This window comes from Oncorhynchus nerka, linkage group LG18 (genome assembly GCF_034236695.1).
Source record: "Oncorhynchus nerka isolate Pitt River linkage group LG18, Oner_Uvic_2.0, whole genome shotgun sequence".
NCBI lineage: Eukaryota > Metazoa > Chordata > Actinopteri > Salmoniformes > Salmonidae > Oncorhynchus > Oncorhynchus nerka.
In genome coordinates, this window is record NC_088413.1 from 12006259 (window position 1) to 12030618 (window position 24360).

A 24360-nucleotide genomic window follows, 5' to 3' on the forward strand; every position below is an offset into this window, starting at 1 on the left:
CGTATGTCCCGCTTCCTCCCAATTATTGTCAACGTGATATACGGCGGATAAACATTATCTGACAGTCATGAATATCCAGGTTTTACTAGGTCAGTTGGTTTAAGTTGGGTGGACGTTCTATTTGATTCCAACGCATCTGCAAACGTTCTATAGTGTTCCGTGAATTTGCATAAGGAGTTATCGGATTCCCAAAACGTGCACTGACATCGACAGAAGGTGCACATTTTACCCCCTCTCAATCTTAAATAGGCGCAAAACGTTTCTCTTAATCTTAATTATTCTATTCATAGCTCTGACTGTGTTTGCAAAACGTTCCCTTTGAATTGCTTATTCTCTTCCATTGCACATTTTGCCGACCAAGTCTCTGTCTCGTAGACTATTTAACCAGTGCTGATACCGACCGGTGCTTTCCACAGAGCCCGAGCGCCCACAAAGACGGTAATGCAATTATACCTCGCGCGCCAGGGTGCTAATCACATTTTCGGGAACAAAAGAAGCGAAAGTCCTCCCGAGTTCATGGAAAGAGGAGAATAAAAAGAGAAAAGAAACTGAAGAAAGAGAGAGGGAATGTTTTAAACTCCGGGTGAGAAATAAAACAATAGCTGTAGCCATGAAGAAACGGGTTGCAGGCTATAATTCATGCTACAGCTGAAGTGGGTTTAATACGGTTAGGCGCGCTACCTCATCAAAATAATCACATCTCTTTTTTTTATCATTTAAGTGGCGAATAAAGTATTAATGGAAAAATAGAAGCAATGTAGTAACGAAAAGTTAAGAAAGTGATTGCTACAAAGCATGTGAAGTGAGATGTTTTCTGGTGTGGCAAATGTGTTTTTATAATCAGTCAGCCAATAGACTAATCTAGAAGGGAAAGGCCCGTCTCGGGTGTAGAACGCATAACCAATGGTATAGAAGGATAATCAATGGTAGTCAATGAACCGATGAAGTGACAATCCGGTGACTATTTCTCATGTAATCATGGGGAGTCCAACAAAAGACCTGTGGTGTAGTTATCTCGTAGCCATAAAGTCGTAGGGCTAATTCAACTCCTGTCATTGATATTCATCCCTATTCTCTTCCGTAGTCTCCCTCCCCTTTGGGACAATGGGAGCAGCAGGTGGAGCGTTTTCCATAGCAACGGCGTTCGGATCTAATCTGTCGGTCTGGTCTCTCTGTGTTCTAGAACGGTAGAGACAAACGGAATGCGCCACCAGTAGACTACGTCGTGCCAACCAATACGGCTGCTGTTGGGTTGTAAAGGCACGCGAGCATCTGTCGGCTCGTCTGTCCGCATTGTCATTCATTCAATTAGCGGCCAGCGCAGATTCCAGAAGGGGTGTCTGTCTTTCTCTCTCCGGGGGTGTGTGCGTGCGTGTGCGTGTGCGTGCACCCCCACTTCATTCAGAGGTGCTGATCCGAAGACCCCTGCCTGGTTGACCCACCCCCATCCAAACAATACCAAATTGTTATTCATCCGTGACCCCCAACACTTTCTCTCTATCCATCCCCTCTCCCTTTCTTTCATCGACCATTTTATAGGAGTTTATTGCTTTATGACTCGTAGGCCACGAATGTGTCTATCTACCCGGATATAATAGTCCGTTGGCTTGTATTCGTGTACGACGCCGACGTGCCATGTGGTTGTGTTGCGTGCACACAGGCAGGCTTTTCGGGGCAGCATACTGCCAGTCGGGAGACACATTTATTGCACCTCAGATTGACTTGAAAAGGCCTCTTCTGCTCTTGGTGATGAGGGCCAATTACTGTATGGCAGTGGTATTTCCAGACACTCAAAACACATGACGTTGATTAGGTTGGTATTGCCGCTTACACACACACACACACGCACGCACGCACACACACACACACACACACACACACACGCACACACACACACCACACACACACACACACACACACACACGCACGCACGCACACACACACACACACACACCACACACACACACACACACACACACACACACACACACACACACACACACACACACACACCGTACCACACATTTAGGCTGGTATTGCTACCACAAAATTAGAGTTAAATTACCCCTTACCCTTTTATACACTAGGCTACTATACTCGCCCACTACTACATCCCCCTCTAATGGTTGTCTTCCTCTTCCTACACGGCAGCTATGTGATTATATTAGATGGACATCATGTGAGATTCATGCTTAATCTAGTTTGGGCATAATGAGATTTTACTTGCAGTAATGTTGTTATCATCCCCATTCTTAAATGGTTATAAATGTGTGTCCAACTATGATGTTCTTATTTGAGCATCTTTATCAAGTGTCATACATTAGTCTGGTCTGTCAGTTTGAATTTCAAGTTCATCGTGAATTTTCCCCCTATCCTTATCCATAGCAACTCCTATTCTATTCTATTCTGTCCTATTCTGTTCTGTCCTATTCTATTCTATTATGTCCTATGTCCCATTCTATTCTATTCTATTCTGTCCCATTCCATTATATTCTGTCATATTCTATTCTATTCTACTCTGTCCCATTCCATTCTATTCTATTCTGTCATATTCTATTCTATTCTATTCTGTCCTATTCTATTCAATTATATTCTGTCCTGTTCTATTTCATTCTATTCTGTCCTATTCCATTCTACTCTATTCTATTCTGTCCTATTCTATTCTATTCTATTATATTCTGTCATATTCTTTTCTATTATATTCTGTCCTATTCTATTCAATTCTATTCTGTCCTGTTCTATTTTATCATATTCTGTCCTATTCTATTCTATTCTGTCCTATTCCATTCTACTCTATTCTATTCTATTCTGTCCTATTCTATTCTATTCTATTCTATTCTGTCATATTCTATTCTATTCTATTCTGTCCTATTCTATTCAATTATATTCTGTCCTGTTCTATTTCATTCTATTCTGTCCTATTCCATTCTACTCTATTCTATTCTGTCCTATTCTATTCTATTCTATTATATTCTGTCATATTATTTTCTATTATATTCTGTCCTATTCTATTCAATTCTATTCTGTCCTGTTCTATTTGATCATATTCTGTCCTATTCTATGCTGTCCTATTCCATTCTACTCTATTCTATTCTGTCCTATTCTATTCTACTCTATTCTGTCCTATTCTTTTATATTCTCTGCTATTCTTTAGATTTCTGTCCTATTCTATTCTATTATATTCTAGTGTGTCCTATTATATTATATTCTATTCTATTCTATTCTGTCCTATTCTATTCTGTCCTATTCTATTCTGTCCTATTCTATTCTGTCCTATTCTGTCCTATTATATTATATTCCTATTCTAGTCTAGTCATGATGTCTATGGGATTCAGTCAGTCAGCTGTAGTGATAGTCATGATGTCTATGAGATTCAGTCAGTAAGCTGTAGTGGCAGTCATGATGTCTATGGGATTCAGTCAGTCAGTTGTAGTGGTAGTCATGCGGTCTATGGGATTCAGTCAGTCAGCTGTAGAGGTAGTCATGATGTCTATGGGATTCAGTCAGTCAGCTGTAGAGGTAGTCATGATGTCTATGGGATCCAGTCAGTCAGCTGTAGTGGTAGTCATGAGGTCTATGGGATTCAGTCAGTCAGCTGTAGTGGTAGTCATGATGTCTATGGGATTCAGTCCGTCAGCTGTAGTGGTAGTCATGAGGTCTATGGTTTATTGGTTTCTTTGTTAAGCTATGTTGTCGTGTTAGTGTGTGTGTGTGTGTGTGTGTGTGTGTGTGTGTGTGTGTGTGTGTGTGTGTGTGTGTGTGTGTGGTGTGTGTGGGAGAGAGAGAGAGAGAGAGACAGAGCTAGTGTTCTGTCATCTCTCTCTGGCCTTGTTTCTATGTATGATTCACATTGGTCTGGCCATCTCCTGATGATTCAACCACACGCACACACACACACACACACACACACACACACACACACACACACACACACACACACACACACACACACACACACACACACACACACAATGGCCCAGACAGTGAGTGTTGCTGAGGTGAGATATAACCCTTCACCTCCCCTCGAGTCGTGACAGAATAAACCATACAGGCAACTGAGGGAAGCACAGACACAACATACACACACACACACACACACACACGCAGAAACACACACACACACACACCATTCAGGACCCCTTCACAGGGTTGTCTCACTGGGACATCGTCTGGCTAAGTATCATTACCATTGTCCTTGTTGGTCCTTAAAAGGTAAAACCATTACAAGGAGAGACATGTTCAATAGTTAGGTAGTCACATGTAATGTACTACTTCTAATAATAATACATATACCAAATGATAGATTTGTGAGACTGAATGGCTGATGAACTGAATCTATAGGATTTAGTAGAACGTGCAATCAAACATGCAAAGAAGCACATACAGTAGCAGCCAAAAGTTAGGACACACCTACTCATTCAAGGGCAAAGTATCATTTGAAGAATCTCAAATATACAACATATTTTGATTTGTTTAACACTTTTTTTTGGTTACTACATGATTCCATGTCTGTTATTTCATCGTTTTGTCATCTTCAGTATTATTCTACAATGTAGAAAATAGTCCTAATAAAGAAAACCCCCGTAATGAGTAGGTGTGTCCAAACTTTTGACTGCTACTGTGGCTTTCTGAAACCAATCCAAAAACCTGGTGTCGATTCACCAACAGCACAAACATGTCTTCACCAGGATATGATTCAAATATTGAACACCCCAGACACAGACAGAGACACCCAAAGACATTTAGAAGTCACCTTGCCATGAGAGGAGAAAACATCATGTAGTTAGTTAACTGTTTATTAGATGGAGGATGAAATGCAATTGGATGTTAGACACATTCCAACAATGACTGGCATGTTGTTGATTTGTGAGGGACTCACTCACTCCCCCATCGTCCCCGACGAAGTCTGGTGATTGACAGCTAATTTGTCTGAGGCAGATTAGAATGCAGCCGAGGACAATATTCTGAAATGGAACCCAATCCCGAGGAATGTTCTATCTGAGAATTCTAATTCCGTTGCGTTCCATTATACTCTACTGGCTAAACAGAGGACAAAATGGATGTTGCTGGAGGTGGAAGAGGTTGATTGGTGGATATTCTCAAGTCAATATAAAAAGACAATAGTTAGAAAAAGCAGTATGAGTTGTGACACTTTAATGGAAATATCTAGTGTAATGTGAGCTAAACATATATAAACACATATAAACATATCTATTTTATATTTAACCTTTATTTATTAACAACAAATGATTATTTACAATGACTTCCTGATGGCCTGAACTGCAGTTGACTCTTAACTGTGGTAAGTAACTGTGGTAAGTAACTGTGGTAAGTAACTGTGGTAAGTAACTGTGGTAAGTAACTGATGTAAGTAACTGTGGTAAGTAACTGTGGTAAGTAACTGTGGTAAGTAACTGTGGTAAGTAACTGATGTAAGTAACTGATGTAAGTAACTGATGTAAGTAACTGTGGTAAGTAACTGTGGTAAGTACCTGTGGTAAGTAACTGTGGTAAGTAACTGTGGTAAGTAACTGTGGTAAGTAACTGTGGTAACTGTGGTAAGTAACTGTGGTAAATAACTGTGGTAAGTAACTGATGTAAGTAGCTGTGGTAAGTAACTGTGGTAAGTAACTGTGGTAAGTAACTGATGTAAGTAACTGTGGTAAGTAACTGTGGTAAGTAACTGTGGTAAGTAACTGTGGTAAGTAACGGTGGTAAGTAACTGTGGTAAGTAACTGTGGTAAGTAACTGTGGTAAGTAACTATGGTAAGTAACTGTGGTAAGTAACTGTGGTAAGTAACTGTGGTAAGTAACTATGGTAAGTAACTGTGGTAAGTAACTGTGGTAAGTAACTGTGGTAAGTAACTGTGGTAAGTAACTGATGTAAGTGGGTGGTTCATCAGTGGGTAGTTTGACATCTACACGCGTCTGGATGTCACCAAGGGTTTCCGTTTCACTCATTTTGTCTCAGTTCTGACTTGTAAGGACCAGAGCATAGAAGACAGAACAAATACAGTCAAGCCACAGCTACACATACAGACAAACTAAATACACACACACACACACACACACACACACACACACACACACACACACACACACACACACACACACACACACACACACACACACACACACACACACACACACACACACACACACACACACACACACACACACACACACACACACACACACACACAGTATTTTTCTGCTAACCATGTGGGGACACACAATTCAGTCCAATTGACAAACTGTTTTCTTTAACCCATACCCTTACCCCTTACCCTAACCCCAAACCCCTAACCCTTGACAATAAAAAAGTATGTATTCATTTGTTCAATCTGGTTTGTCTTTTTTAAATGTTATATTGAATTGTATTATATTATGCACTATAACATAGCACTTAATCCTATCATCCCTTGGGGGGATTTCCAATTATGTACTTATTTAATTATTTAATTAATCCAGTTTGCATGTTTTATTGTGATTTCATATACAATTTGTTTTAAAGCATTTTTTACCCTCAGCACTTTATTAATAAGTGTGTTCCTCCTGTGAACTGTGATGAGTGACCCCTATAGACACCTATAGACCCCTATAGACACCTATAGACCCCTATAGACCCCTATAGACACCTATAGACCCCTATAGACCCCTATAGACCTCTATAGACCCCTATAGACCCCTATAGACCCCAATAGACCCCTATAGACCCCTATAGACCTCTATAGACCTCAATATACCTCTATAGACCCCTATAGACCCCTATAGACCTCTATAGACCCCTCTAGACCACTATAGACCCTTATAGACCTCTATAGAACCCTCTAGACCTCTATAGACCCCTATAGACCCCTATGTGCCCCCATATACCCCTATAGACCCATGTAGACCCCTATAGACCCCTCTAGACCTCTATAGACCCCTATAGACCCCTATGTGCCCCCATATACCCCTATAGACCCATATAGACCCCTATAGACCCCTATAGAACCCCCTATAGACCCCTATAGACCTCTATAGACCCCTATAGACCCATATAGACCTCTATAGACCCCTATAGACCCCTATAGACCCCTCTAGACCACTATAGACCCCTATATACCCCTATGTACCCCTATAGACCCCTATAGACTATAGACCCTTTTAAACCCCTATAGACCCCTATAGACCTCTATAGAACCCAATAGACCTCTATAGACCTCTATAGACCCCTATAGACCCCTATTGACCGCTATAGACCCCTATATACCCCTATAGACCCCTATAGACCTCTATAGACCCCTATAGACTTCTATAGACCCCTATAGACCTCTATAGACCCCTATAGACCCCTATTGACCGCTATAGACCCTATAAACCCCTATAGACCTCTATAGACCCCTATATACCCCTATAGACCCCTATATACCCATATAGACCTCTATAGACCCCTATAGACCGCTATAGACTTCTCATGTTCTCCCACCCTCTCCAGACCAGTCTGATGTACCATATAGAAACAGGGCAGAATATTGCAATAGGTCCGTGCAACCCAAGGTTTTACACCAACATGAACAGAAACCCTCCTAAACCTAACCTTAAGCCAAAATGAACCTTAACCCTAGCTCCTAACCCTAAAACTAACCCTAGCTCCTAACCCTAAAACGAACCCTAACCCTAGCTCCCAACCCTAACCCTAGCTCCCAACCCTAACCCTAGCTCCTAACCCTAACCATAGCTCCTAACCCTAACCATAGCTCCTAACCCTAAAACTAACCTTAGCTCCTAACCTCAAAACTAACCCTAGCTCCTAACCATAAAACTAACCCTAGCTCCTAACCTTAAAACTAACCTTAGCTCCTAACCCTAAAACTAACCCTAACTCCTAACCTTAAAACTAACCCTAGCTCCTAACCCTAAAATAACCCTAGCTCCTAACACTAGCTCCTCATCTTAAAATGAACCCTAGCTCCTAACCTTAAAACTAACCTTAGCTCCTAGCCCTAAAACTAGCTCCTAGCCCTAAAACTAACCTTAGCTCCTAACCCTAAAACTAACCCTAGCTCCTAACCTTAAAACTAACCCTAGCTCCTAACCCTAAAACTAGCTCCTAGCCCTAAAACTAACCTTAGCTCCTAACCCTAAAACTAACCCTAGCTCCTAACCCTAAAACTAGCTCCTAGCCCTAAAACTAACCTTAGCTCCTAACCCTAAAACAAACCCTAGCTCCTAACCCTAAAACTAGCTCCTAGCCCTAAAACTAACCTTAGCTCCTAACCCTAAAACTAACCCTAGCTCCTAACCCTAAAACTAACCCTAGCTCCTAACCCTAAAACTAACCCTAGCTCCTAACCCTAAAACTAACCTTAGCTCCTAACCCTAAAACTAACCCTAGCTCCTAACCCTAAAACTAGCTCCTAGCCCTAAAACTAACCTTAGCTCCTAACCCTAAAACTAACCCTAGCTCCTAACCCTAAAACTAGCTCCTAGCCCTAAAACTAACCCTAGCTCCTAACCCTAAAACTAGCTCCTAGCCCTAAAACTAACCCTAGCTCCTAACCCTAAAACTAGCTCCTAGCCCTAAAACTAACCCTAGCTCCTAACCCTAAAACTAGCTCCTAAAAACTAACCTTAGCTCCTAACCCTAAAACTAACCCTAGCTCCTAACCTAAAACTAGCTCCTAGCCCTAAAACTAACCTAAAACTAGCTCCTAACCAAAACTAAAAACCCTAGCTCCTAACCCTAAAACTAGCTCCTAACCCTAAAACTAACCCTAGCTCCTAACCCTAAAACTAACCCTAGCTCCTAACCCTAAAACTAGCTCCTAGCCCTAAAACTAACCTTAGCTCCTAACCATAAAACTAACCATAGCTCCTAACCCTAAAACTAACCCTAGCTCCTAACCCTAAAACTAACCCTAGCTCTAACCTAAAACTAACCTAAAAACCCTAAAACTAACCCTAGCTCCTAACCCTAAAACTAGCTCCTAGCCCTAAAACTAACCTAAACCCTAAAACTAGCTCCTAAAAACTAACCTTAGCTCCTAACCCTAAAACTAACCCTAGCTCCTAACCCTAAAACTAACCCTAGCTCCTAACCTAACCTAAAAACTAACCCTAGCTCCTAACCCTAAAACTAACCCTAAAAACTAACCCTAAAACTAGCTCCTAACCCTAAAACTAACCCTAGCTCCTAACCCTAAAACTAGCTCCTAGCCCTAAAAACTAACCATAAAACTAGCTCCTAACCCTAAAACTAGCTCCTAGCCCTAAAACTAACCTCCTAGCTCCTAACCCTAAAAACCTAGCTCCTAACCCTAAAACTAACCCTAAAACTAGCTCCTAACCCTAAAACTAGCTCCTAGCCCTAAAACTAACCCTAGCTCCTAACCCTAAAACTAGCTCCTAGCCCTAAAACTAACCTTAGCTCCTAACCCTAAAACTAACCCTAGCTCCTAACCCTAAAACTAGCTCCTAGCCCTAAAACTAACCTTAGCTCCTAACCATAAAACTAACCATAGCTCCTAACCATAAAACTAACCCTAGCTCCTAACCCTAAAACTAACCCTAGCTCCTAACCCTAAAACTAACCCTAGCTCCTAACCCTAAAACTAGCTCCTAGCCCTAAAACTAACCTTAGCTCCTAACCATAAAACTAACCATAGCTCCTAACCCTAAAACTAACCCTAGCTCCTAACCATAAAACTAACCCTAGCTCCTAACCTCAAAACTAACCCTAGCTCCTAACCCTAAAACTAACCCTTAGCCCTCCTAACCCTAAAACTAACCCTAGCTCCTAACCCTAAAACTAACCTTAGCTCCTAACCCTAAAACTAACCCTAGCTCCTAACCCTAAAACTAGCTCCTAGCCCTAAAACTAACCTTAGCTCCTAACCCTAAAACTAACCCTAGCCCTAAAACTAACCTAGCTCCTAACCCTAAAACTAACCCTAGCTCCTAGCCCTAAAACTAACCCTAGCTCCTAACCCTAAAACTAACCCTAGCTCTAGCCCTAAAACTAACCTTAGCTCCTAACCCTAAAACTAACCCTAGCTCCTAACCCTAAAACTAGCTAAAACTAACCTTAGCTCCTAACCCTAAAACTAACCCTAGCTCCTAACCCTAAAACTAGCTCCTAAAAACCCCTTAGCTCCTAACCCTAAAACTAACCCTAGCTCCTAACCCTAAAACTAGCTCCTAGCCCTAAAACTAACCTAACTCCTTCCCCCTAAAACTAACCCTAGCTCCTAAAAACCATAAAAAAACTAACCATAGCTCCTAACCCTAAAACTAACCCTAGCTCCTAACCCTAAAACTAACCCTAGCTCCTAACCTAAAACTAACCCTAGCTCCTAACCCTAAAACTAACCTAGCTCCTAACCCTAAAACTAGCTCCTAGCCCTAAAACTAACCTTAGCTCCTAACCATAAAACTAACCATAGCTCCTAACCCTAAAACTAACCCTAGCTCCTAACCCTAAAACTAACCCTAGCTCCTAACCCTAAAACTAACCCTAGCTCCTAACCCTAAAACTAGCTCCTAGCCCTAAAACTAACCTTAGCTCCTAACCATAAAACTAACCATAGCTCCTAACCCTAAAACTAACCCTAGCTCCTAACCAAAAACTAACCCTAGCTCCTAACCTCAAAACTAACCCTAGCTCCTAACCCTAAAACTAACCCTAGCTCCTAACCCTAAAACTAGCTCCTAGCCCTAAAACTAACCTAAACCCTAAAACTAACCTTAGCTCCTAACCCTAAAACTAACCCTAGCTCCTAACCCTAAAACTAGCTCCTAGCCCTAAAACTAAAACTAGCTCCTAACCCTAAATCTAGCTCCTAGCTCCTAACCCTAAAACTAACCCTAGCTCCTAACCCTAAAACTAGCTCCTAGCCCTAAAACTAACCTTAGCTCCTAACCATAAAACTAACCATAGCTCCTAGCCCTAAAACTAACCCTAGCTCCTAACCCTAAAACTAGCTCCTAGCCCTAAAACTAACCTTAGCTCCTAACCCTAAAACTAACCCTAGCTCCTAACCCTAAAACTAGCTCCTAGCCCTAAAACTAACCTTAGCTCCTAACCATAAAACTAACCATAGCTCCTAACCATAAAACTAACCCTAGCTCCTAACCCTAAAACTAACCCTAGCTCCTAACCCTAAAACTAACCCTAGCTCCTAACCCTAAAACTAGCTCCTAGCCCTAAAACTAACCTTAGCTCCTAACCATAAAACTAACCATAGCTCCTAACCCTAAAACTAACCCTAGCTCCTAACCCTAAAACTAACCCTAGCTCCTAACCCTAAAACTAACCCTAGCTCCTAACCCTAAAACTAACCCTAGCTCCTAACCCTAAAACTAGCTCCTAGCCCTAAAACTAACCTTAGCTCCTAACCCTAAAACTAACCTTAGCTCCTAACCCTAAAACTAACCCTAGCTCCTAACCCTAAAACTAGCTCCTAGCCCTAAAACTAACCTTAGTTCCTAACCCTAAATCTAGCTCCTAAAAACTAACCTTAGCTCCTAACCCTAAAACTAACCCTAAAACTAACCCTAGCTCCTAACCCTAAAACTAACCCTAGCTCATAGCCCTAAAACCCTAGCTCCTAACCCTAAAACTAACCCTAGCTCCTAACCCTAAAACTAGCTCCTAGCCCTAAAACTAACCTTAGCTCCTAACCCTAAAACTAACCCTAGCTCCTAACCCTAAAACTAACCCTAACCTTAGCTCCTAACCCTAAAACTAACCTTAGCTCCTAACCCTAAAACTAACTCCTAGCTAAAACTAACCTAACCCTAAAACTAACCCTAGCTCCTAACCCTAAAACTAACCTTAGCTCCAAACCCTAAAACTAACCATAGCTCCTAACCCTAAAACTAACCATAGCTCCTAACCCTAAAACTCCCTAGCTCCTAACCTCAAAACTAACCCTAGCTCCTAACCCTAAAACTAACCCTAGCTCCTAACCCTAAAACTAGCTCCTAGCCCTAAAACTAACCTTAGCTCCTAACCATAAAACTAACCATAGCTCCTAACCATAAAACTAACCCTAGCTCCTAACCCTAAAACTAACCCTAGCTCCTAACCCTAAAACTAACCCTAGCTCCTAACCCTAAAACTAGCTCCTAGCCCTAAAACTAACCTTAGCTTCTAACCATAAAACTAACCATAGCTCCTAACCCTAAAACTAACCCTAGCTCCTAACCATAAAACTAACCCTAGCTCCTAACCTCAAAACTAACCCTAGCTCCTAACCCTAAAACTAACCCTAGCTCCTAACCCTAAAACTAGCTCCTAGCCCTAAAACTAACCTTAGTTCCTAACCCTAAAACTAACCTTAGCTCCTAACCCTAAAACTAACCCTAGCTCCTAACCCTAAAACTAGCTCCTAAAAACTAACCTTAGTTCCTAACCCTAAATCTAGCTCCTAGCCCTAAAACTAACCTTAGCTCCTAACCCTAAAACTAACCCTAGCTCCTAGCCCTAAAACTAACCCTAGCTCCTAACCCTAAAACTAACCCTAGCTCCTAACCCTAAAACTAACCCTAGCTCATAGCCCTAAAACTAACCTTAGCTCCTAACCCTAAAACTAACCCTAGCTCCTAACCCTAAAACTAGCTCCTAGCCCTAAAACTAACCTTAGCTCCTAACCCTAAAACTAACCCTAGCTCCTAACCCTAAAACTAGCTCCTAGCCCTAAAACTAACCTTAGCTCCTAACCCTAAAACTAACCTTAGCTCCTAACCCTAAAACTAGCTCCTAGCCCTAAAACTAACCCTAACTCCTTCCCCTAAAACTAACCCTAGCTCCTAGCCCTAAAACTAACCTTAGCTCCAAACCCTAAAACTAACCATAGCTCCTAACCCTAAAACTAACCATAGCTCCTAACCCTAAAACTAACCCTAGCTCCTAACCTCAAAACTAACCCTAGCTCCTAACCTCAAAACTAACCCTAGCTCCTAACCATAAAACAAACCCTAGCTCCTAACCTTAAAACGAACCATAGCTCCTAACCTCAAAACTAACCCTAGCTCCTAACCATAAAACTAACCCTAGCTCCTAACCCTAAAACTAACCCTAGCTCCTAACCCTAAAACTAACCCTAGCTCCTAACCCTAAAACTAGCTCCTAGCCCTAAAACTAACCTTAGCTCCTAACCCTAAAACTAACCCTAGCTCCTAACCCTAAAACAAGCTCCTAACCCTAAAACTAACCCTAGCTCCTAACCCTAAAACTAGCTCCTAGCCCTAAAACTAACCTTAGCTCCTAACCCTAAAACTAACCCTAGCTCCTAACCCTAAACCTAACCCTAGCTCCTAACCCTAAAACTAACCCTAGCTCCTAGCCCTAAAACTAACCCTAGCTCCTAACCCTAAAACTAACCCTAGCTCCTAACCCTTAAACTAACCCCAGCTCCTAACCCTAGCTCCTAGCTCCTAACCCTAAAACTAACCCTAGCTCCTAACCTTAAACCTTAATATAATTCTAACCCTAACACTAATTCTAACCTTTACCCTAAACCCACTACCCCCATAGCATTTGACCTCGTGGACACACACACACACGCACACGCACATACACACGTGCACACACACACACACACACACACACACACACACACACACACACACACACACACACACACACACACACACACACACACACACACACACACACACACACACACACACACACACACACATATAGACACACACACACACACACACTGACACACACACGCACACACACTGACACACACACACTGACACACACACGCACAAACACGAACACACACACAAGCACCCCCAATTCAACTGTTGTTCTCTCTCTGTCTGAACCCCGTGATTCAATTCAACTGTTGTTCGGTCCTCTTTTCCACTCCTCCCTCTCTCTCTCCCAGCAACATGGATTGATTAGTGGTGAAAAAACATGAGCTGTAATTACATGGTGTGTGTGTGTGTGTGTGTAAACATGAGCTGTAATTACATGGTGTGTGTGTGTAAACGTGAGCTGTTATAACATGGTGTGTGTGTGTGTGTAAACGTGAGCTGTTATAACATGGTGTGTGTGTGTGTGTGTGTGTAAACGTGAGCTGCTATAACATGGTGTGTGTGTGTAAACGTGAGCTGTTATAACATGGTGTGTGTGTGTAAATGTGAGCTGTATTAACATGGTGTGTGTGTGTGTGTGTAAACGTGAGCTGTTATAACATGGTGTGTGTGTGTAAACGTGAGCTGTAATTACATGGTGTGTGTGTGTGTGTGTGTGTGTAAACGTGAGCTGCTATAACATGGTGTGTGTGTGTGTAAACGTGAGCTGTTATAACATGGTGTGTGTGTGTGTGTGTGTGTGTGTAAACGTGAGCTGCTATAACATGGTGTGTGTGTGTGTAAACGTGAGCTGCTATAATATGGTGTGTGTGTGTGTGTGTAAACGTGAGCTGCTATAACATGGTGTGTGTGTGTAAACGTGAGCTGTTATAACATGGTGTGTGTGTGTGTGTGTGTGTGTGTGTGTGTGTGTGTGGTGTGTGTGTGTAAACGTGAGCTGTTATAACATGGTGTGTGTGTGTGTAAACGTGAGCTGTTATAACATGGTGTGTGTGTGTGTGTGTTATAACATGGTGTTTGTGTGTATAAACGTGAGCTGTTATAACATGGTGTGTGTGTGTAAACGTGAGCTGCTATAACATGGTGTGTGTGTGTGTGTGTGTGTGTGTGTGTGTGTGTGTGTAAACGTGAGCTGCTATAACATGGTGTGTGTGTGTGTAAACGTGAGCTGTTATAACATGGTGTGTGTGTGTGTAAACGTTAGCTGTTATAACATGGTGTGTGTGTGTGTAAACGTGAGCTGTTATAACATGGTGTGTGTGTGTGTAAACGTGAACTGTAATAACATGGTGTGTGTGTGTAAACGTGAGCTGCTATAACATGGTGTGTGTGTGTGTAAACGTGAGCTGCTATAACATGGTGTGTGTGTGTGTGTGTGTGTGTGTGTGTGTGTGTGTGTGTGTGTAAACGTGAGCTGTTATAACATGGTGTGTGTGTGTGTGTGTAAACGTGAGCTGTTATAACATGGTGTGTGTGTGTAAACGTGAGCTGTTATAACATGGTGTGTGTGTGTGTGTGTGTGTAAACGTGAGCTGTTATAACATGGTGTGTGTGTGTGTAAACGTGAGCTGTTATAACATTGTGTGTGTGTGTGTAAACGTGAGCTGTTATAACATGGTGTGTGTGTGTAAACGTGAGCTGTTATAACATGGTGTGTGTGTGTAAACGTGAGCTGCTATAACATGGTGTGTGTGTGTGTAAACGTGAGCTGTAATTACAGGGTGTGTGTGTGTGTGTGTGTAAACGTGAGCTGTTATAACATTGTGTGTGTGTGTAAACGTGAGCTGTTATAACATGGTGTGTGTGTGTAAACGTGAGCTGTTATAACATGATGTGTGTGTGTAAACGTGAGCTGCTATAACATGGTGTGTGTGTGTGTAAACGTGAGCTGTAATTACAGGGTGTGTGTGTGTGTGTGTGTAAACGTGAGCTGTTATAACATGGCGTGTGTGTGTGTGTGTGTGTAAACGTGAGCTGTTATAACATGGTGTGTGTGTGTAAATGTGAGCTGTTATAACATGGTGTGTGTGTGTGTAAACGTGAGCTGTTATAACATGGTGTGTGTGTGTAAACGTGAGCTGTTATAACATGGTGTGTGTGTAAATGTGTGGTGTGTGTGTGTGTGTAAACGTGAGCTGTAATTACATGGTGTGTGTGTGTGTGTGTGTGTGTGTGTGTGTGTGTGTGTGTGTGTGTGTGTGTGTGTGTGTGTGTGTGTGTGTGTGTGTGTAAACGTGAGCTGTTATGACATGGTGTGTGTGTGTGTAAACGTGAGCTGTTATAACATGGTGTGTGTGTGTGTGTGTGTGTGTGTAAAAGTGAGCTGCTATAACATGGTGTGTGTGTGTGTGTGTGTGTGTTAAAGTGAAACGCTGCTATAACATGGTGTGTGTGTGTGTGTGTGTAAACGTGAGCTGTTATAACATGGTGTGTGTGTGTGTGTGTGTGTACGTGAGCTGTTATAACATGGTGTGTGTGTGTGTGAGCTGCTATAACATGGTGTGTGTGTGTAAACGTGAGCTGTATAACATGGTGTGTGTGTGTGTGTGTAAACGTGAGCTGTAATTACATGGTGTGTGTGTGTGTGTGTGTGTGTGTGTGTGTGTGTGTGTGTGTGTGTGTGTGTGTGTGTAAACGTGAGCTGTTATGACATGGTGTGTGTGTGTGTAAACGTGAGCTGTTATAACATGGTGTGTGTGTGTGTGTGTGTGTGTAAAAGTGAGCTGCTATAACATGGTGTGTGTGTGTGTGTGTGTAAACGTGAGCTGTTATAACATGGTGTGTGTGTGTGTAAACGTGAGCTGCTATAACATGGTGTGTGTGTGTGTGTGTGTGTAAACGTGAGCTGTTATAACATGGTGTGTGTGTGTGTAAACGTGAGCTGTTATAACATGGTGTGTGTGTGTAAACGTGAGCTGCTATAACATGGTGTGTGTGTGTAAACTGAGCTGCTATAACATGGTGTGTGTGTGTGTGTGTGTGTGTAAACGTGAGCTGTTATAACATGGTGTGTGTGTGTAAACGTGAGCTGCTATAACATGGTGTGTGTGTGTGTGTTATAACATGGTGTGTGTGTGTAAACGTGAGCTGTTATAACATGGTGTGTGTGTGTGTAAACGTGAGCTGTTACAACATGGTGTGTGTGTGTAAACGTGAGCTGCTATAACATGGTGTGTGTGTGTGTGTAAACGTGAGCTGTTATAACATGGTGTGTGTGTGTGTAAACGTGAGCTGTTATAACATGGTGTGTGTGTGTGTGTGTGTGTAAACGTGAGCTGCTATAACATGGTGTGTGTGTGTGTAAACGTGAGCTGTAATTACATGGTGTGTGTGTGTGTGTAAACGTGAGCTGCTATAACATGGTGTGTGTGTGTGTAAACGTGAGCTGTAATAACATGGTGTACTTTAGCTGCTCTGTCTCTGTCAGAGCCAATAAAGCATCTGGGAGGGGAGGAGTACACATGGCTCTTACTACAGGGTGTTACATATTTAACTGTCCCCTAGTGACCCACTTCCTGGGGGTTTCTGTGTGATTCATGGTTCCTCATTGCCAGCTGTGGAGTGGAGGAGTGGAGAGGTTGATTAATGAAAGAGAGGAGGGGTGGAGGAATGGATGTAGAGAGAGAAAGGAGAGGAGAGAAGGAGAGGCGGAGAGGAGGAGAGGAGGAGAGGAGGAGATGAGGAGAGGAAGTAGAGAGGGAAAGGAGAGTTGGAGAAGAGGAGAGGAGGAGAGGAGGAGAGTTGGAGAGGAGGAGAGGAAGTAGAGAGGGAAAGGAGATTGGACCGAGGAGAGGAGGAGAGGAGGAGAGGAAGTAGAGAGGGAAAGGAGAGTTGGACCGAGGAGAGGAGGAGAGGAAGAGAGGAGGAGAGTTGGAGAGGAAGAGAGGAGGAGAGGAAGTAGAGAGGGAAAGGAGAGTTTGAGAGTTTGAGAGGAGGAGAGGAAGTTGAGAGGGAAAGGAGAGTTGGAGAGAGGAAAGGAGGAGAGGAGGAGAGAGCAGAGGAGGAGAGGAGGAGAGGAAGTAGAGATGGAAAGGAGAGTTGGAGAGAGGAGGAGTGGATGGGTGGTGGGTGGTGGATGGGTGGATGAGTGAAAGAGTGAAGAGATTGATGTGTGGAGGATGGGTGGAAGGGTGAAGGGAGAGAAGGAAGGTGGAGGTGTAGAGAGGTTGAGCGATGGAGAGAGGGAGTGATAAAGGACAGCAGAAGGTGATTGATCCTGTCTGGTCTGGATCCTGTCTGGTCTGGCTGCCCTGGTGGTTCTCATGTTTCACATGTTTCTGGAGTTCAGCCTGTTTCCTTGGAGACCAGTTGCTCTTGACCTTTCACCTCCCTGTAATTTAACTCTGATGCCTCTAGGTCACATGTTCAGTGTCCGTCCCAAATGGCACCCTGTTCACTTTACTGAATAGTGCATTACTTTTGACCAGAGCCCATTGCGTCGAAAGTAGTGCACTATATTGGGAATATGGTGCCAATTGGGACTAACGCTTCTCAGAAAAACTCAGTGCCCCTTTACAAGTGAGAGGAGACAAAACATTCCATCATAACACTGAGTCATGGATGGGTGGAGGACGTGAGGAGTAGGAAAAGGAGAGATGGACAAAGTAGAGAGGAGAGGAGAAGAGGAGAAGATATGGAGAGGAGGAGAGAGGAGAGGTGGAGAAAGGAGAGCGGAGAGGAGGAGAGATGGAGAGGAGGAGAGAGAGGAGGAGAGAGGAGAGGTAGAGAAAGGAGAGGAGGAGAGGAGGAGAGATGGAGAGCGGAGGAGGAGAGATGGAGAGATGGAGAGGAGGAGGAGATGGAGAGATGGAGAGGAGGAGAGATGGAGAGGAGGAGAGGAGAGATGGCGAGGAGGACAGATTGAGAAAGGAGGATTGGGTGGAAGAGAGTAGAAAAGAGGAGTGGAATAGTGAAAGGAAAGGAAGTGTGAAGGAGAGGAGAGATAGGAAAACTCCAGACCCCCTTTAAACACAGACAAATGATCCTTCATAAATTCACAACCAGGTCTGCACACCACAAGACTGTGTTAGCCCATTGAGCTTAAAGCCTAGATATATACGTTCTGGGAGCTAAGAAACTGATTTACGATCAGTTTAGCCTTTTAGATCACAATGAATGAGATTAAATGGACAGCGGAGGGACCTGACCCTACATCAGCACTCCTACTCTGAGAAGCTTCATTGATATGGGCCCAGGTCTCAGGCAAGGTTAATCATCACATGAGTGTAGGTGGTTGAGGCTAATCAGACAGCATATTGTGGAGACAGAATTACACTGACAGGCTCTGTCCTGAAAGGCACCCTATTCCCTACATAGTGCACTGCTTTTTACCTGGGTCCATAGTGGACTGTGCAGGGAACAGGGTGCCATGTGAAGCACAGAGACATATAGTATTGCCTCTCTGCTAATGAGAAATACATTCATGTCCAGCGTGGGAATAAACAGAAAATAAGTTTGACCACTGTCATGATTTTACCAGAGAGAAACTACAGGCTTCAAAGGGTTGGAACACACTGTTCCCCTGGGGAAGAAGCACATGGACAGAGAGTGACACATATATACACACACACACACACACACACATATACACACACACCAAGAGGGATTCCAGGCCTCTGTTCTTCCATCTCTCTGCTCTGGTTGAGATGAGACATTGTGTAGTTCACAGCCTTCCATTTCCATTGGCCCTTTTGGAGTTATGTTGGATTATTGACTTGAACCTGGAATTTCACACCTGCTGCCGTGCCCTTGAACAAGGCACTTAACCTTAATCACTCCTGGGCCACTGTACAACGGCGACCCTGGCCGTGACCCCACTCCCTGAGTATAAAAACAAACATTTCTATTACACACTTGTGTGTAACAGGATGAATATGTAATTATCACTATTGTTATTATTGTTATAAATACTCAGACAAGGTTCAGGTTTTCATTTCTATTGTGGATTTGCCCTTTGGGCTTTTGGTTCTGACAGGTCATGGTTGGTTATGGAGTCATAATGTCGTTGCTTATGCACATATTCCTGACCATACGCCCTTACTACAGCCACCAAGTTCCCCCTCTTAATACTAGCAAGCTGGTGGTTTATGGACGTTTGCTACAACTGGCATTAGGAGGGAAAGTTCTAAACAGTATTACTGAAGCAATCATCTATTTCCTGTTTTGTTAAATGACAGCAACACTGTCTGCATCCCAAATACCCCCCCCATTCCCTTTATAATGAAACACTGTCTGCATCCCAAATCTTCCCTTTATAGTGAAACATTGTCTGCATCCCAAATACCCCCATTCCCTTTATAGTGAAACACTGTCTGCATCCCAAATACCCCCCATTCCCTTTATAGTGAAACACTGTCTGCATCCCAAATACCCCCATTCATTCCCTGCATTTATAGTGAAACACTGTCTGCATCCCAAATACCCCCATTCCCTTTATAGTGAAACACTGTCTGCATCCCAAATACCCCCCATTCCCTTTATAATGAAACACTGTCTGCATCCCAAATACCCCCCCCATTCCCTTTATAGTGAAACACTGTCTGCATCCCAAAAATACCCCCCATTCCCTTTATAGTGAAACATTCTGTCACTGCATCCCAAATACCCCCCATTCCCTTTATATTTATAGTGAAACACTGTCTGCATCCCAAATACCCCCCCATTCCCTTTATAGTGAAACATTGTCTGCATCCCACATCCCATATTAACAGGGCCCATATGGAATAGAGTTCCATTTGTGAAGCTTCCATTGACCCCCGTGACCTCTGACAGAAGACAGTGATGTCTGAGAGTGACTCATTACTGACTAGAGGGAAACAGGAAGTAGAGTGGAAATAATAGTCTCCAATGAATGTGTTTTTTAACAGATTCTACTCAAGTCTAAATCCTTGGGCAGACTCCTCCTCTAATGGTATTATCTGGTTGGTATCCAGACTCCTCCTCTAATGGTATTATCTGGTTGGTATCCAGACTCCTCCTCTAATGGTATTATCTGGTTGGTAGCCAGACTCCTCCTCTAATGGTATTATCTGGTTGGTATCCAGACTCTAATGGTATTATCTGGTTGGTATCCAGACGCTTCCTCTAATGGTATTATCTGGTTGGTATCCAGACTCTAATGGTATTATCTTGTTGGTATCCAGACGCTTCCTCTAATGGTATTATCTGGTTGGTATCCAGACTCTAATGGTATTATCTGGTTGGTATCCAGACTCCTCCTCTAATGGTATTATCTGGTTGGTATTAGGTACAGTATCTGATACTATGGATCTTGTTTTTCTCCTCTTGCCATCTGTCTTCCCTCTGCCTCGTCGCTCTCTCTCTCTCTCTCTGCCTCTCTCTATCTCTCTCTCTCTCTCTCTCTCTCTCTCTGTCTCTCTCTCTCTCTCTCATTCCCTCTCTCTGCCTCTCTCTCTCTCTGTCTCTCTCTCTGCCTCTCTCTCTCTCTCTCTCTCTCTATCTCTGCCTCTCTCTCTCTGCCTCTCTCTCTCTGCCTCTCTCTCTCGCTGTCTCCCTCTCTCTGCCTCTCTCTCTCTGTCTCTCTCTCTCCCTCTCTCTCCCTCTCTCTCTCTCTCTCTCTCTCTCTCTCTCTCTCTCTCTCTCTCTCCCTCTCTCTCTGTCTCTCTCTCTCTCTCTCTCTCTCTCTCTCTCTCTCTCTCTCTCTCTCTCTCTCTCCCTCTCTCTCTCTCTCTCTCTCTCTCTGTCTCTCTCTCTCCCTCTCTCTCTCTCTCTCTCTCTCTCTCTCCTCTCTCTCTCTCTCTCTCCTCTCTCTCTCTCTCTCTCTCTCTCTCTCTCTCTCTCTCTCTGTCTCTCTCTCTCTCTCTCTCAGCCAGTGAAATGGAAGTTGTCTGCCACCATTCAGCTTTGTGTCTGTCAGATTCCAGTTAGTTTCTAGCTATTAGAAACTAGAGTTTAGCAGATAAGATGGAGCTGATACAGGGCCTGGTTACTGTTATCTCTATCCTACACCTGTCACAAACACACACACACACCACACACACACACACACACACACACACACACACACACACACACACACACACACACACAGCACACACACACACACAGACACACACACACACAGCTAGCCAGAGTGACTGCCTCTCTCTCCTGCCAGCAGATGTAGCAGGCTGATAGCTACAGCCTGATAACAAGTGCTGGACATGTATGGTAATCAAAACATTCTGGGCTGACACACTTTGTGTGAGACTGGTGGTTATGTGTGTGTGTGCTAACATTCCTCAGTGTGTGTGTGTGTGTTTATATGTGTGCAAACGCTTGTCAGTGTGTGTGTATGTGTGTTTGTACAGTATGAGTGTGTGTGCGCTGAATGTCTGTCTCTCTCTCTGTCAGTGTGTGTGTGTGTGTGTGTGTGTGTGTGTGTGTGTGTGTGTGTGTGTGTGTGTGTGTGTGTGTGTGTGTGTGTGTGTGTGTGTGTGTGTGTGTGTGTGTGTGTGTGTGTGTGTGTGTGTGTGTGTGTGTGTGTGTGTGTGTGTGTGTGTGTTTAGGTTGTCACTGCATGGTGGCCCTGCTGACCCAGCCAGACTGTTGAATAACAGCAGATAATAAAGGTCTTTCACACACTCCAACACTGACAGCATGAAAAGACCAGCCCAACACCGAGACAGGGAGGGAAAGAGATGGGGGAGGGGGAGAGGACAGTCAACAAATACATTACAAGGAATACGGTTTTCTGGTGTCTATCCTCAATCTAGGACATTTAATAAACGCAGGTAATATACAGTACCAGTCAAAAGTTTGGACTCACCTACTCATTCAAGGGTTTTTCTATATTTTAACTATTTTCTACATTTTAGAATACTAGTGAAGACATCTAAACTACGAAATAACACATATGGAATGATATAGTAACCATTAAAGTATTAAACAAATACAAATATATTTACATTTTTAGAGAATCTTCATAGTAGCCACCCTTTGCCCTGATGGCAGCTTTGCACACACATTCTCTCAACCAGCTTCATGAGGAATGCTTTGCCAACAGTCTTGAAGGAGTTCCCACATATGCTGAGTCCTTGTTGGCTGCTATTCCTTCACTCTGCGGTCCAACTTATCCCAAACCATTTCAATTGGGTTAAAGTTGGGTGATTGTGGAGGCCAGGCCATCTGATGCAGCACTCCATCACTCTCCTTCTTGGTCAAATAGCCGTTACACAGCCTGGAGGTGTGTTTTGCCATTGTCCTGATGATGATAGTCCCACTAAGCACAAACCAGATGGGATGGCGTATCATTGCACAATGCTGTGGTAGCCATGCTGGTTAAGTGTGCATTGAAATCTAAATAAATCACAAACAGTGTCACCAGCAAAGCACCATTACACCTCCTCCTCCGTGCTTCACGGTGGGAACCACACATGCGGAGATCATCCGTTCACCTACTGCATCTCACCTGAACTCTCAAATGTGGACTCATCAGACCAAAGGACAGATTTCAAGCTGTCTAATGTCCATTGCTTGTGTTTCTTGGCCCAAGCAAGTCTCTTCTTATTCTTGTCCTTTAGTAGTTATTTCTTTGCAGCAATTCAACCACGAAGGCCTGATTCACACGGTCTCCTCTGAACCGTGGATGTTGAGATGTATCTGTTACTTGAACTCTGTGAAGCATTTATTTGTGCTGCAATCTGAGGTGCAGTTAACTCTAATGAACTTGTCCTCTGCAGCAGAGGTAACTCTGGGTCTTCCTTTCCTGTGGCGGTCCTCATGAGAGCCTGTTTCATCATAACGCTTGATGACTGCACTTAACGAAACTTGAAAAGTTCTTGAAAAGTTTCTGACTGACCTTCATGTCTTCAAGTAATGATGGAGTGTCGTTTCGCTTTGCTTATTTGAGCTGTTCTTGGTATTTCACCAAATAGGACTATCTTCTGTATACCCCCCCCCTACCTTGTCACAACACACCTGATTGGCTCAAACACATTAAGAAGGAAATACATTCCACTAATTAACTTTCAACAAGGCACACCTGGTAATGACAATTCCACGTGACTACCTCATGAAGCTGGTAGAGAGAATGCCAAGAGTGTGCAAAGCTGTCATCAAGGCAAAGGGTGGCTACTATGAAGACTGTCTGCTAAGGACGTGTCTGATTAGAGAACCTGTCTGTCTGCTAAGGTCTGTCTGAGTAGAGACCCTGTCTGTCTGATAAGGATGTGTCTGAGTAGAGAACCTGTCTGTCTGATAAGGTCTGTCTGAGTAGAGAACCTGTCTGTCTGATAAGGATGTGTCTGAGTAGAGACCCTGTCTGTCTGCTAAGGATGTGTCTGACTAGAGAACCTGTCTGCTAAGGATGTGTCTGACTAGAGAACCTGGCTGTCTGATAAGGATGTTTCTGAGTAGAGAACCTGTCTGTCTGATAAGGATGTGTCTGAGTAGAGAACCTGTCTGTCTGATAGGGATGTGTCTGAGTAGAGAACCTGTCTGTCTGATAAGGATGTGTCTGAGTAGAGAACCTGTCTATCTGATAAGGATGTGTCTGAGTAGAGAACCTGTCTAGAGAACCTGTCTGTCTGATAAGGATGTGTCTGAGTAGAGAACATGTCTGTCTGATAAGGATGTGTCTGAGTAGAGAACCTGTCTGTCTGCTAAGGTCTGTCTGAGTACAGAATCTGTCTATCTGATAAGGATGTGTCTGAGTAGAGAACCTGTCTGTCTGATAAGGATGTGTCTGAGTAGAGAACCTGTCTGTCTGATAAGGATGTGTTTGAGTAGAGATCCTGTCTGTCTGATAAGGATGTGTCTGAGTAG